The 15,429-nt window shown below is 48.4% G+C and overlaps 1 long non-coding RNA gene across 1 annotated transcript in view; it reads left to right on the forward strand.

Annotated features, from left to right (window-relative positions):
• The first annotated feature begins 2,294 nt into the window (after positions 1–2,294).
• The window catches only part of LOC135975379 (uncharacterized), a 76,863-nt gene continuing 63,728 nt past the window's right edge, over positions 2,295–15,429 (forward strand). Inside the window, exon 1 of the long non-coding RNA XR_010592385.1 lies at positions 2,295–2,368. This is a non-coding gene — a long non-coding RNA (uncharacterized LOC135975379). The remainder of the gene's footprint in view (positions 2,369–15,429) is intronic.

Raw genomic sequence — 15,429 nt, forward strand, 5'->3', positions numbered from 1 at the left:
CTCCAGCATCTCTGAGCAATCTGCGCATAGATGTTGATGTTTCTATGGCAGGTTCGGAGCTGTGCCTGCCCAGCCTCTTCTCCCCACAGGCCCAGGAGATCCAATATCTCCTGTCAGTTCCAGGCAGGAGCACGTCTGGAGCGTGTAGCCAGCATGGTCAGCTGGGCAGTTGCACACAACAATGGAAAGCAGCTAGGTGGGCTCGCTCACCTGGAGAACCAGGAAAAGCCATTTAAAAATTTGCAAGGTTTTAAAGTCAGGGAGGGGAGGCTTCCAGTCTATGTGACCCCTGGCCAGTGAAATTAACAATTGTGTCCAAAGCAGTGTGTGTCTGGCATTGTGGGACAGCAGCTGGAATACTGTTAGGGTCCATATAGGTAACGCAATGTCTACATTTGTGCTGCATCAACCTACATACATTGACCCTGGTTCAACGCCGCTCGGGGAGGTGGTGTTGCTATGTTGGCATAACAAGGCATTTACATGGTTTGGAGACAATTTTAAATGGAGACCCATGGACAACTAGGTTGACGCAAGACTGCTTATGTTGGCCTAACTTTGTAGTGTAGACCAGGCCTGAGTTCTGCACCGTACTCACTCACCAGGATTGAAGGGTCTGCCTTCATTGAGCCTTCCCGGCCCTTTGGTCTGCACCTTTTCTCTGGAAGTAGTATGGTAATTACCAGCTTATCTGTAGCTGATAAGTCATAACTGATTCTTTGTGTGAGTAACAGGCTATAAGAAAGACTTCACTGAGGTGACTGGCTGATTGTACTCTAGCCAGGAAAACCACACCCAGCCTCAAATGCAGTTTCAACTGGATTATTCTGACTCTGCACATTAGTTTTCCCTGCAGTGTTCTCACCAAATGTACCGCAGCCGTTATTTATGTATTGGAAACCCAGGGATCCTCCCACAATCTGTGTAATCCTTTGCAGCTCAGTGCCTCTGCAACGACACTGGGGCCCACTGCCCCCTACCCAATTTGACTCCCTAGTGCACAGCACCAGTCTAGCTGCAATGCCAAGTGATACCTTCTGGCTACAGCCCCTGAAGTCCCTCCTTAGTTAGGTTCCATAGCAAAGTCGATGTTGACCTGGTTTGTATTATCATTCTATGTTGCAAAGCCTAATGGGATTGATGGGGGTCTGGGTCATGGGTATCCTTCCAGCCTCTCCTGCTCAGGTGTGCCCATTCTCTAGACAGATCCATAACCTCGTGAAAGGTTTCTGCAGGGAATGCTGTTGCAGAGGTGGCACAATGCCAGCTGAAAATCCACAAGATTTTCATCCCTGAGGAAGTGGAGAGGACACCTTGGCCAAATGCACAGCCAGATCATGCCATTCAGGCACAGGTCTACATTGCAGACCATGCAAAGCTGCACTAACCTATGGAAAACACCAAAGAGATTTTGCTGCAGAGAGGCGTCCCAGAACTCCATAGAGAGCCTACACTCTATTGCACCTCGAAGGTGCAGCATGCTTCACCCCAGCATGGCCAAGCAGCACTACTGGCTAGTGTGTGGGGCAAGGGGAGTTATGGCTCCATCATCTCCCAGTTCCTTCCTGCCCCTTTTGAGTCACTGCACTTCCTGTGGCAAGCAACCCAGCAACAAACCAGCACTCCCTGAATGCAAGGTTTGCTAATTCTAGCAGGTGTGACTGCAGTCTCTGTGTGCCTATTGTAAAACAAATAGTGAGTGATAATACCAAACAAACAACCCTGGGAAGAAAAGGTGATGCTGATTCTGTGTCTGGAGATTTTTATACATTGCCAATACACCAGTGTGATGCATGGCTAGAAAGGGTTAAACGTCCTGCAAAATAAATAACCCTCAAAAGACACATGGGGAGATAATGTTTGTGTTTTTGTGTATTTACATATATATGGGTAGGGTGGACAATGTAACCAACAGTCCCTGTCTATGCTGTATTCTGATAATTCAGAGGTCAAAAGAACATCCTAGCATTTAAATGAATTGTAAACATAGGATATCTCAGTTTACATCTCTCTTTGAAATGTACTGTGAATGGTGGAGGAACAAGCAAATGGCCGTATGTTAATTCGTATAGCTAAATACCAGTGATGGACCTCCCTCAAAGTCATGGTAATTACCTTTTGTTCCCTGAGGAATTCCAACTTGTCAAAAGACATGAAATTGTATAAAAGATCCTTGAGTCCTGATTCTGTCATCTCAGATCTGCTTCATCAAGGGACATTTGAGTCGCAAGTTATGTTGATACGCCCTGAATATGAGATTTGGACATTGGACTATAACCTATGAACTATTTCTGAAAGAACTCTTTGCAACTACAAAGCGCACCATCTCTGCTGTGAATCTGAACCTCAATGAACTGAATTCATGTCTGTATGTATATTGATCTTTTAACCATACTCTCTCTCTTTTGTTTTTTAATAAATTTTAATTTAGTTAATAAGAATTGGCTATAGCATGTATTTGGGTAAGATCTGGAATATTCAATAACCTGGGAGGTAATGTGTCCGATCCTTTGGGATTGATAGAACCTTTTCTTTCATATGATGAAATAAGATTTACAGAAATGTTCATCATATTTGACGTGGGTACCTGGATGGAGGCCTGAGGCTGGATCATTTTAAGGGAGTTGAGTAACCAGTGAGTTAAAAAAAAAAAAAAAGCTGTTTTATGCTGGCTTGGTAAATCTAAGTATTGGAATATCCATCAGTTTTATGGGGATTGTCTGCCCCATTCTTTGCAGATCAGTCTAATTGATTGACCATAGCTGGCCCCCACTGGGACCCCGGTCACAACCAGCTACTCACTACTTTATTAAAAATCTATTTTTGCAGGAGAAACAGACTGGGTGAGAGCCTTATCCCTGCTCTGGTCCCTTTATTCTGCATGAAAGGGCTGGAGCAGCATAAAGGGGCCAAAAAAACAGTGACTGTTTCATAGGGAGGATTTCCCTGATCCAAGCGTTGGAAAGACAGCCAGAACCCTTTGCAAGCCCCAGCATAGCACATGCACTTGGTGGGGTAGGGCAGCAGCAAGCAGCACTGTGGAGATCCCAGGAACTACTGTGATCTATAGGCAGCCCAGAGAGGCAGCCATAACTTAACAAGTTATATCTGGGGCCTCACCAGTCCCTGCAGCAACCCAGGACTTGGGATGGTGGCTTAAAACTACCTTAGTCACCCCCTCCACTTGGGCTGTGAGTTCTGTGATGTGCTTCTCAGAGGCCCAGTGCAGAATCTCACCAACCGTGTATGTATATATTTAATTTGAAGAGATTGTATTTCAAAAAGGAAAGTCCCTCAGGTGGGGGACTCTGGAGGGCTCTTCCAGCTCTACATTTGTGTCTGTGGGTACGTCTACAGTACGAAATTAATTCGAACTTACTCTATTTGAATTTTTGGAAGCAATTTTATACATTCGGTGTTGTGTGTCCCCACTAAGGCATGTGAATTCGGCGGAGTGCGTCCACAGGACCAAGGCTAGCATCGAATGTTGGAGCGGTGCACTGTGGGAAGCTATCCTGCAGTTCCTGCCGCCCATTGGAATTGTGGGTTAAGCTCCCAGTGCATGATGGGGCAAAAACATTCTTGCGGGTGTTTCTGGGTGTGTGCCATCACTCGCTCCTCCCTCCGTGAAAGCGACGGCAGACGCCATACTGCCAGCAGGCGGTGCAGTACGGTGTACCGCCTGTCTCCTGGTACTATGAATCCACCTCGCATATCCTCTCATCTTTCTATCTACTCTTTTATCTAACCATTTCCCACCTTTTTTTGGCTACCATGAACCGAGCAGCACAGCTTCCGCCGCAAACTCTGCTCTCCCGCTCTTGCATTGCTAGCTAATTTTTCCATGTTGTCTGTCCTGGGCTCGCGTGCAAGCTACAGAAGGCAACAATTCCCCACTGTTTTTCGGCCATTGTGAACTGAGCCGCACAGCTTCCGCCACAAACTCTGCTCACGCTTCCACCGCAAACTCTGCTCTCCTGCTCTTGCAGCTCTAGCGAGCTTCCTGACCCCATGAAAGCTACAGAGGTCAACCATTTACTGCCTTTTATCGGCCATCTTAAACCGAACAGCTCTTCTACATTTAGGGTGACCAGACAGCAAATGTGAAAAATAGGGATGGGGGGTGGGGGGTAATAGGAGCCTATATAAGAAAAAGACCCAAAAATCGGGACTGTCCCTATAAAATCGGGACATCTGGTCACCCTATCTACATTTCACGCCCTTTTTCCAGGATTACCCGTGCAGGCACCTTAGCGCAGCAATCATGGAGCCCGCTCAGATCTCTGCTGCAGTTTTGACCATTGTAAATACCTCGCTCATTATCCAGCATAGGGTTACCATACGTCCGGTTTTTCCCGGACATGTCCGGCTTTTCGGCAATCAACCCCCCGTCCGGGGGAAATTCCCAAAAAGCCGAACATATCCGTGAAAAATACCATCCGGGCACTTCCCCTCCCACGGCTGCTCTGCTCCTCCCCTCTCAGACTTCGGCTCTGTTTAAGAACCAAGCTGCCCGATCCAGCGCTACCGGCTTTGGGCAGAACCCCCTTGCCTCCGGCCCCCAGCCGCCGGCTGGGCACTTCTCCTCCCCGGCTCCAGCTGCTCTGCTCCGGCGGCGCAGGGTCCGGAGGCAAGGGGGGGCTGCCCGAAGCCGGTAGCGCTGGCTCGGACAACTTGGCTCTTAAACAGAGCCGAAGTCTGAGAGGGGAGGAATAGAGCAGCTGGAGCCTGGGAAGGGAAGTGCCCGGCCAGCGGCTCGGGGGCCGGAGGCAAGGGGGGCTGCCCGAAGCCGGTAGCACTGGCTCGGACAGCTTGGCTCTTAAACAGAGCCAAAGTCTGAGTCCGGGGAGGAGCAGAGCAGCTGGAGCCCGGGAGGGGAAGTGCCCGGCTGGGGGCGCAGGGTCCGGAGGCATAGGGGCTGCCCGAAGCCCGAGTGCTACCGGCTTCATGGTTTGCTGGGCAGCCTCCAGACCCTGCGCCCCCGGCTGGGCGCTTCCCCTCCCGGGCTCCAGCTGCGCTGGGGAAGTGCTGGCCGGGGGCGCAGGGTCTGGGGGCTGCCTGGCAAACCGTAAAGCCGGTAGCGCTCGGGCAGCCCTTTTCGTGTGGCTGGGAGGGAGGAGGGGGAGTTAGGGCGGGGACTTTGGGGAAGGGGCGGGGAAAAGGCGGAGTTGGGGCAGGACGGGGGTGGGAAAGGGGCGGGGCCGGGGTGGGAAAGGGGCAGGGCTAGGGCCCGTGGAGTATCCTCTTTTTTAATTTTTGAAATATGGTAACCCTAATCCAGCAGTATGCATAGGTGGCGAGTTCCATACCCACATGGTGCTCGGGCACCAGCAATATTCAGAGCCAGGAGTCCAGCTCCACCAATATTTGGGGCCAGTTTCCCCCAGCCCCATCTGCTGCCCCCCCCCCATGCCTCCCCCGAGTGTCCCCTGGCCCTGACTTGCTCCCCTGCCCCACCCGCCTTCCCGGCCCAGAGCAGAGAGTCACTGTCTCACTCTCTCCGCTGCAGGCTGCAGCTCCATGCTGCCTCCCTGCAGCAACTGCTGCCACAGGGTCCTAGTGCCCCCCATCTCCACTGCCAGGGCAGACTGACTCTGAGCCTGCCCTTCCCCCTCAGACCCTTTCATTTTCTGGCAGGACCCTCCAGCAGCACAGGACCCCCTGCCCGCAGTCACTGCTCCTGCCCCATGCTGGGCAAGGAGGCAGCCCCATCCCTCACCCCCAGTGAGGCTACAGTCAGGGGCAACAGCAGGGGAGGAGGCGCACGCAGCACCCCCCCCCCGGCACCCACCACGGGGGAGGCGAGGGAGATTCCTGGACCTGAGAGGGGCCCTAGGAGCACATGCAGTGACAGTGTGCTGCTGGGGGGGGCAGGAAACGGGGGCTCCTCCCCCAGAGCTTGCTGCTGCTGGCAGGGAAAGAGCTGGGGGGAGTCCTCCTCTCTGGCCCCTGTCCCAGAGCAGCCTGCCTGCACCCCAAACTCATCCCGAGCCCTGCCCCACCCCTGAACCCACACTCCCAGTCAGAGCTTTCACCCCCTCACCACACCCTCTACCCTCTACCTTAGCCCTGAGCCTTTCCAGCACCCCCAAACACCTTATCCCCAGTCCCAGCCAGCGCCCTCACCCCCACACTCCTACTCTCGCCCTGAACCCCTCCCACACCCCAACCCCCCCATTGCCAGCCCCAGACAGAGCCCTCACCCCCTACACCCCTACTCTCACCCTGAGCCCCTCCCACTCTCCAAACCCCTCATCTGCAGCCACACCCCACAGCCCTCACCCCTGCACCCCATCCCTCTGCACCCCTCCCATCCCCAAATTCCCTCCCAGAGCCTGCACCCTGCACCCCAATCCCCTGCCCCAGCCTAGGGCCTGCACCCCAGACCTCCTCCCTCACCCAAACTCCCTCCCAGAGCCTTGGGCAGGTGGGGGGCTGAGTTTGGGCGGGGGCAGGTTCTGGGCACCACCAAAATTTCTACAAACATGCCACCCCTGGCAGTACCTGCAAAACCGGGCGAGGAAGCGACGACAGTGCAATTACTATATTGATGAAGACATGGACACAGATGTTCCCAGAAGCACGGCATGTGGCGATTGGGGGATCATGGTGGCATTGGGCCAGGTTCATGCCGTGGAATGCCGATTCTGGACCCGGGAAACAAGCACAGACTAGTGGGACCGCATAGTGTTGCAGGTCTGGGATGATTCCCAGTGGCTGTAAAACTTTCATATGCGTAGGGCCACTTTCATGGAACTTTGTGACTTGCTATCCCCAGCCCTGAAGTGCAAAGACACCAAAATGAGAGCAGCCCTCACAGTTGAGAAGCAAGTAACCATAGCACTGTGGAAGCTTGTAACGTCCGACAGCTACTGGTCAGTTGGGAATCAGTTTGGAGTGGGCAAATCTACTCTAGGGGCTGCTGTGCTACAAGTAGCCAACACAATCATTGACCAGCTGCTATCAAGGCTAGTGACTTTGGGAAATGTGCAGACCATTGTGGATGGCTTTAATGCGCTGGGGTTCCCTAACTGCGGCGGGGCGATAGACGGAACGTATATCCCTATGTTGGCCCCGGCACACCGGGGCGGCCAGTACATAAAGCGCAAGGAGTACTTTTCCATGGTGCTGCAAGCTGGTGGATCACAAGGGATGTTTCACCGACATCAACGTGGGATGGCCGGGAAAGGTGCATGACACTCGTATCTTCAGGAACTCTGGTCTGTTTGAACAGCTGCAGGAAGGCACTTACTTCCCAGACCAGAAAATTACTGTTGGGGATATTGAAATGCTTTTATAGTTATCCTCGGGGACCCAGCCTACCCCTTAATGCCATGGCTCATGAAGCCGTACACAGGCACCCTGGACAGTAGTAAGGAGCAGTTCAACTATAGGCTGAGCAAGTGCAGAATGGTGGTAGAATGTGCTTTTGGACATTTGAAAGTGCGCTGGCGCAGTTTACTGACTCGGTTAGATCTCAGCACAACCAATATTCCAATTGTAATTGCTGCTTGTTGTGTGCTCCACAATATCTGTGAGAGTAAAGGGGAGACGTTTATGGCAGGGTGGGAGGTTGAGGCAACTCGCCTGCCGGCCAATTTCGCACAGCCAGACGACAGGGCAGTTAGAAGAGCGCAGCAGGGTGCGCTGCGCATCAGAGAGGCTTTGAAAGCCAGTTTCATGACTGGCAGGGTACAGTGTGACAGTTGTGTTTGTTTCTCTTGAAGTTACCCGCCCCCTATATATATGAAAGGAAATAAAGTCAAAATTGTTTAAAAACTGTTCTTTATTATTTGTTGCACAACACATTGAAAGAAATCAGACGGTAGAGGGGGGCATTGGGTTGGGGGGGGGTGGAGGAGGAGGGAAGGACAAATCCAGAAACCAAATCAAAAGTTCGTATATGCCAGCTTTCTGCTGCTTGAGTGATCCTCTGGGGTTGAGTGTGTGGGGCCCCGTAGCCTCCCCCCTTGTGTTCTTGGGCATCTGGGTGAGGAGGCTATGGAACTTGGGGAGGAGGGAGGGCGGTTATACAGGGGCTGCAGCGGCAGTCTGTGGTCTTGCTGCCTTTCCCACATTAGATCCACCATACAGCGGAACATGTCAGTTTGCTCCCCCATGGGCTTGACCATAGCGTCCTGCCTGCTCTCATCGCGCGCGTCCCTCCTCTTTTCGTGTTCCTGTAATGCTTTACGGGACTTCACAATTGTTTACCTCCATGCATTCAGCTGGGCCCTATCAGTGCGGGAGGACTGCATGAGCTTGGCAAACATGTCGTCCCAAGTTCGTTTTTTCCGCCTTCTAATCTGGACCAGTCTCTGGAACAGAGTAGATAGGGGCCACGTTGAAACATTTGCACCTGCGGGAGGAGAAAAAGGGAGGGTAGTTCATTGCCGGTTCAGCACTTTATCTCTTATTTTCCTGGAATTTTCCAAGAGGGACATGTAGTACCAAAGGGCAATTTTACTATATTATTGATCTGGATCAAGAGTATGTTGGAATGTATGGGGCTGTGACCCAGAGCACCCATTCGCCTCCCTGGGTTTTTGGTACACTTGCCTGAGCTCCTTGATTTTTGTACAACACTGCTCTGTGTCCCTAGAGTAGCCTCTTTCCGTCATGGACCTGGAGACTTTAGCGTGCGTATTTGCGTTCCTTTTTTTGGAGCGTAGTTCTGCCATAACAGACTCGTCTCCCCAACATGCAATGAGATCCAGTACCTCCCGTTCAAACCATGCTGGAGCTCGTCTGAGAATCCAGGACTGCGTGATCTCTTGTGATGGTGGACTCTGCATGGTCGCCTGTGATGGTGGACTGTGCTGATGGTCACCTGTGCTGATGGTGACCAAATAGGAAATGAAATTCAAAAGTTCCCAGGGCTTTTCCTGCCCACCTGGCTAGTGCATCGGAGTTGAGCGTGTTGTCCAGAGCAGTCACAAGGGAGCATTCTGGGATAGCTCCCGGAGGCCAATAATGTCGAATTGTGTCCACGATACCTTTAACCCAGGATTGCAATCTCGATTTAAGCGCTACTCCACTTGCCGAGGTGGAGTACAGAAATCGGATTAAAGAGCCCTTTAAACAGAAAAAAACCAGTTTGGTCATGTGGACAGAATCTTTTTTTTTTTTCTGAATTAACTCAGCTAATTCCGAAATAACAGACTAGTGTAGACCAGGCCTGTGGTTCGTTTTTCAAAGTATTGATAAACTCTGTGTGCAGCAAAACCCCTTCTCAGGCTGGTCCCTACTACCTCCAAACCATGATGTTATTATTCACACAAATAGTCATAATGCCTGTATAAGTTGGCCCTTCTGTGAGCCAGTGATTGACCTTTTATTACTGACTCCAACTAGGGCCGGCTCCAGGCACCAGCGTAGCAAGCAGGTGCATGGGGCGGCCAATGAAGGGGGGGGGGGCGGCGCGTCCGGCCGTTCAGCGGCAATTCGGCGGTGGGGCCATCACTCTGTCTCGGAGCGAAGGACCTGCCACCAAATTGCCACCGATCGCGGCTTTTTTTTTTTTTTTTTTTTTTTTTTTTGGTGCTTGGGGCAGCAAAAACGCTAGAGCCAGCCCTGACTCTAACAGAAACTTAATGGTCCTGTTTTGGAAAGTTAAGATCTGAACTTGAGAAGCATGGAGCATCCACAACTCCCACTGACTTCCTGGGCCTGGATCCTAAGGCAAGAACTCTGAATCTTTTAGTAAAATATGGAAACGTTCTGGCCATTGAAAGAGCTTCTAGGATAACTTGTAATTTAATCTCTGTTTCTCACATGGGTGCAACAGAACAGTTTACAAATAATTAACCCAGCATGCCAGCACCTCTGAGTGTCAAAGCTCAGGACTGACACACTGCTTTATCAGATGTCCTTTGGCTTTACTTGTTTGAGTACTTAGTTAATAGAGCACAGTCAGCCCCAATCTTCCGTCACCGTGTCTCAAGGACAGTGGGATAACATCAATGTAAACTACATTATTGTGTAGTTCATTGCCGGTTCAGCAGTTTAGCTCTTATTTTCCTGGAATTTTCCATGAGAGACATGTAGTACCAAAGGGCAATTTTACTATATTATTGATCTGGATCAAGAGTATGTTGCTTTGCCATCAACATTTTATTGACTCCACTGTTTTAAGACAATTAATGTTAGAGGCACTCCGGGTGGTTCTACTTGAAACAGATTTAAGAAACAAAATTCCAACAGACGTCAATGATATTTTTGATTACGGTATATACACAAATAACAGCCTAGCAATTTTTTGCCCCTCTGTTCACTGTTTTGCTGATAAAGAGGTCCCTGGGCCCAAAAATGATAAGATGTGAACGGAACACTTTTTCACTGTTACCCCACAGCACAGTTAGTGTGTCCTGGATTTTTGTGTCAAGTTATAAGTGGCTTATTTCCACTGTAACAACCGCCATTCAAAATCTTTGAAATCTTTTCTGAAATAGCTGTTTTTATAGGCAAAACCCCTGTCCGCCATTCTTTTTAGCTGGTGTTATAGAGTCTTAAATGTTCCGTGGGTGAGGGGAGGGGTACAGAAGGAACAGTTAGCTTAGATGGTCTGGCGCGATTGTTGTTGGAGTTTAATTTGTTCCTTTTGGGGGCGGGAGGGGGAGAAGGAATGGTTAGTTTAGATGATCCAGACCGACTGTTGTTGGAGTTTGATTCTGTTTCCTTTAAGGGAAAAAAAGCCAAACCTACACAGAAGGGGAGAGGAAAAGTCTAGCAATGGTAGAAAATGCAGCTTTTGTCTGATGCTTTCTTTAACTTGCAACCTCACTGCTGAAGAAACAGCACACGGTCTCTGAGACCTGGCAAACTGGTACCAGCACTGAGATGTATGAGGCATTACTTGTAACTGTCTTTCTGGTCACTGGCTTACAGCAGTGCTGCAAAGGTTGTGTTGGCCTGCTAAGCCTAATTCTTATTGGACAGAGACAAAAGGAGACAGGAAAGAGAAGAAAGAAGGTGATAAAGGAAAATGACACCAGGGAAGGGTTCATGACCTAAAGCTCACATCCCAGGTGGTATTCAGGAGGTAGCTGATGCTGTTGGAGGTGGTGATGATATCTGTTTCCCCCTCTGGCCTGGGCTGGTCAGGATGCCTTTCAGGATCAGGACGATGAAGGTCCAAAGGTGTCAAGATGGATCCCAGTGTCCCAGGAGATAGTGGGGTTGGCAACCATGATGGTAAAGCTTGTGTCTTCCAGACCATGTGACTTGACTTTCCCATCAGCAACCCTGACATAAACAACATCCAATTAAAATTAACCAATCAAAACACATTTCAGTGGTTTCAACTTTCAATATTTCCTCTCATTCCTGGAGTCTTTTAGTTTATTGTTATGCCAACTATGACTTTACCAAAAGCCTTGAAAATCTCTTATCATAATTCTTTTAACTTAAACAAACCAGTTTGTACCAATCTGTTTGTCTCCAACTTTTGCTGACTTTTCATAAACAATTTTATGGAACCGGCTGAGTTGGGCTTTTTTTTTTTACCTTGGGCAACTTAGAGCACAGGACTTTGCACAACGCCACAAATCCTCATTATTCCTGCTTCCTATTCCAGACTCTTAAATGTATTCCCTCCCTATGCCTGGCTAGGCCCAAAGCTGTGTTAAAACACAGCAGAACTAGCTGACCATAAATGCAGAAGAGCATTTTAAGCTCAGCAGCAGGGCACAGCTGCAGAGACATGAGGGCTGTTGCTTTTTTAATGAAATGTGTGACTTCTGTTATCAGTGCACTGCCTCTCACCTCTCAGCTGTATCTCATTCTGTGGGACATCACTCAGTTTGTAGACCCAAAGTTCCTGGTGTTCCACACAAATTTGGGTCTCAGTCCTGTTATTTCTTGCCTGATGGGTGGACTGCTGGGCTCACACACAAACAATTGTAATAGCAGGGCCTACACTCTTTTTACTTGATATTATGAAAAAGGTTTACAGCACTAACATAAACTGAAGGCACAGAAAGAATTATCGACATGAAAGGAAGGAATCTCCGAGGATGTAAAGCCAATGCATGGCTTGCTTTTGTGGAGCCCTCTTTCTGGGTGTTTGTCAAAACCTGGGTCCCACATTTGGGTCTTGGCAGGTCAAAAGTAGAGCTGGTCGACCTTCACAGTTTTCCATGGAAGGGAAATTCCAAAGGAACATTTATTTTGGAAAAATCAAAATGTTTTGATTTAATTTTTCGGAAGTGAAATGGAGCAGCAGGCTGCCCCAACTCCCAGGGACTCTGCATGCTGCCCAACACTGAGGGACTCCCCAGGCCAGAGTCAGAGGCAGCCCAAGAAGTTGCCCAGAATTAGGGGCAGCCAGGGAGTCAGGGGCAGCCCAAAGGCTTCCTGGGAATCAGAGAAGTTCCCGTCACAGAGCAGGGAGTCTAGAAGCCCTGAGAGCCTTGGCTTCCCGAGCTACCAAGCTCCTGGCTGCAAGGTAGGGCACCTGGAAGCCCCAGTGGTTCCCAGCCCCCAGGCAGTCTGATGGCAGGGCTGTCTTGGAGTCACAGACCCTGGTAGTACAGGCTGCCTAGCAGCCCTCTTAGAGAGCTGTCAGGAAACCAGGCAGGTTTCGGTAGAAATTCATCAAAAGTGAAACCTTTTCACAAATCAGCATTTTCCAGTGAAAAACCAGTTTGTTGGGAAATTGCCAACCTGTTCTAGCTGAGAACTGTGCTAACAGCACGTGTACGGTTTAACTCCAAACTCAGTTTTATTGGCTAAACAATGTTTCTAAAATGGGCTTGTAGCCAAAGGGCTCTTTTTAAAAGTGTTTGTTTTCCTGATCAGAACTTTTGTTGAGTGCTAGCCTCAAACTGCTCTGTTTTTTAATGCCTACGTTATAAAGTGCTGACTAGCAGGTTTCATAATGGAACTGCTGCCAGACCGTCACCCAGACTGGCACTAGCGCGTGTTGAGTGAGAATCATGGTAGTGATTTGAATCAAGTGACTACTACTGTATCTGTACAAGAACAAACATGGAATCTGCATTGCCCTGACTATACCAAGCTTTTAAACCTTCATACTCCTGGGCCCCAATCCCAGCAAACTCCAGACCTTCAGTGAGCTAAAGGTGAAATTTGAGCATGCAAGGAATGCAGAATTGGGCCCTTTATGATTTTGCATTTACATAGGGTCTGGTCCTGAAAACTGTTATTCACGGGAGCAATCCTTGGTGCTCCCTGATCTACCGGTAGCTCCCACTCAGTGGAATTAACTTCATTAACTTCAATGGGAGTTGGATCAGGCCCTTGGCTAGTCTCAGTAGACTGCAGAGGAACGTCTTGTGTGAGTCAGGGTTTGCAATATTGGATCAATCAGAATTCCATCGTCATACAGTAGGAATCATTTTAATAGATGGCTATTTAGGGCAAAATGTGTAGCTATAATGTAAGAAAATTCTTATTCTAATTCTCATTCTCCTCAACTTCTATAAGCAGCAAAACACACAGCAAATTGACTCTGGCTTGCATGGATCATTGTACACATTCAAAGAACAGCCTCTCTAGTCAATTGTTAAGATTAATGTATTTTTAATTTTCTATTTTTACTATACTTGAGGAATAATAAAGGGAGCCCCCTAGGGCTGATTTAATGTAGTTTTGTGCACAAAGCACCTGCATCATATTTCAAAGTAAATGAATTTAAATCTTTTACAGATTGGATTGTGTTAACCTTTTGAATAACTTTGTCCAATCAATGCAATTCCAGAATTCTTTTGACCAAACATATTTCATTCTTTATATTTACAAATAATAATTAAAAAACAAACAGGGTCAAACAAACACTAGTGCCTAGCAAAAAGGGCAGTCCTCCGAATATTATTATTAGCAGCCGAGGAGTCCCAGTCATGGAATAGGACCACTTCTTGTCTTTTCCAGGATCGTTGAACAACCTAACTTCAATACAATTACAGACTTAACTTCAAGCCAGGGCTGATAACAGATTCTCACAGAAAGCTCTCTTTTTACTGCTGCAGGTGAACTAAATTTATCCATAGTGCAACTTGATTGTAGTTAATGGATTGGCACCAGACATGGGTTTGGGCTCTTTTTAGAAACAATCTTTTTAAAGAATAACTTATGTCTGAATTAAGAACTATCAGTTGATGTATGTCAGATGAGCATCGTCTGTATATTCTTGCCCTTCCCAGGACTGGTTTTAATCAAAACAATCCAGGGAGCATCCATATCACAGGGAGGATTTTTAAAAGTAAACTATAAAATTAGAATTAGTAACCCAAAATATTGCATAACTCTCTGCTTCATTCAGTAGCACTAGAACTATCAAAATATGTACTGGAATTGCAGCCTTTTTATGAGTAATACCTGCATAGGTGGAAACAAAAGTCTGCAACAAAGAGTGGGGCTCACTGCTTCTAGGTCCTTCTCCAATGAGGTTGATCTGCAACCATTTGCTGGTGGGCTGTGTAAGCAGAAAAGATGCACAAAGTAAGTATTGAGCCTGTGTTTATTAAACTGCTCTTTAGTATCATTAGCTCTTCAAAGACAGGAATGAAAAAAATGACAGATTCAGAGTCACAACTGGAAAGTTTTGATGCCTTAAATTTCCATCCATCCTGGCGAGGACGTCCCATCACACAAATGAACTACATGGAATAACACCAGCCAGTTCAAGTAACAATAGCAGTGTAGCCAAAGCAACACAGGAGGCTGCATGGCCTACCCACCACCTTCCCACATACTTGAGCAGCCACTGCCCGTGCCACTGCAATTTTACTACTATTGTTACTCAAGCTAACTTTGATCTGGCTAGATGTGCTGCAGTCACACTTCCTGACTGCACCATCGACAGACCCTTAGTTCTTATTAGAAAGATGCCTCTCGGCTGCAGGACCGGTAGAATTTTCAATATCCAGGCCTGTAAGATGCATTCTTATTCTTTTGTTATTTTGCAGCACTCAGAAATGTGCTAAGCACTTCACACACGACATAGAAAGACCCAGCCCCTTCCAAAAGAGCTTCCAATCTAAAATTAGACACAACACAAGTAGTGAAGGTAACAAACTATAGACCCGGTTCAGGATGGACCAGAGTAAAGCCAATATGATCACATTGCTGTTTAGTGTATGGAATGGGCATGTCTTGGCTTATTGTTTTAATGTGCAAATGTAAAACGGTGCCCTAGGAAAACAATTGACTCCCTTACTGTGGGTATCACAGAAGAACTGAATTTTCAGGAGTTGCAGCATTCATTCTTGGTTTGGTGAAGTACTAAGAATAGGGTTGCCAGTTGTCCGGTTTCCGACCGGAACACCTGATCGAAAAGGGACCCTGGTGGCTCTGGTCAGCACTGCAGACTGGGCTGTTAAAAGTCTGGTCAGTGGCGCAGCAGGGCTAAGGCAGGCTCTCTGCCTTCCGTGGCTCCACATAGCTCCCGGAAGCAGCGGCATGTCCCCC

Source organism: Chrysemys picta, chromosome 1 (assembly GCF_011386835.1).
Source record: "Chrysemys picta bellii isolate R12L10 chromosome 1, ASM1138683v2, whole genome shotgun sequence".
Lineage (NCBI taxonomy): Eukaryota > Metazoa > Chordata > Testudines > Emydidae > Chrysemys > Chrysemys picta.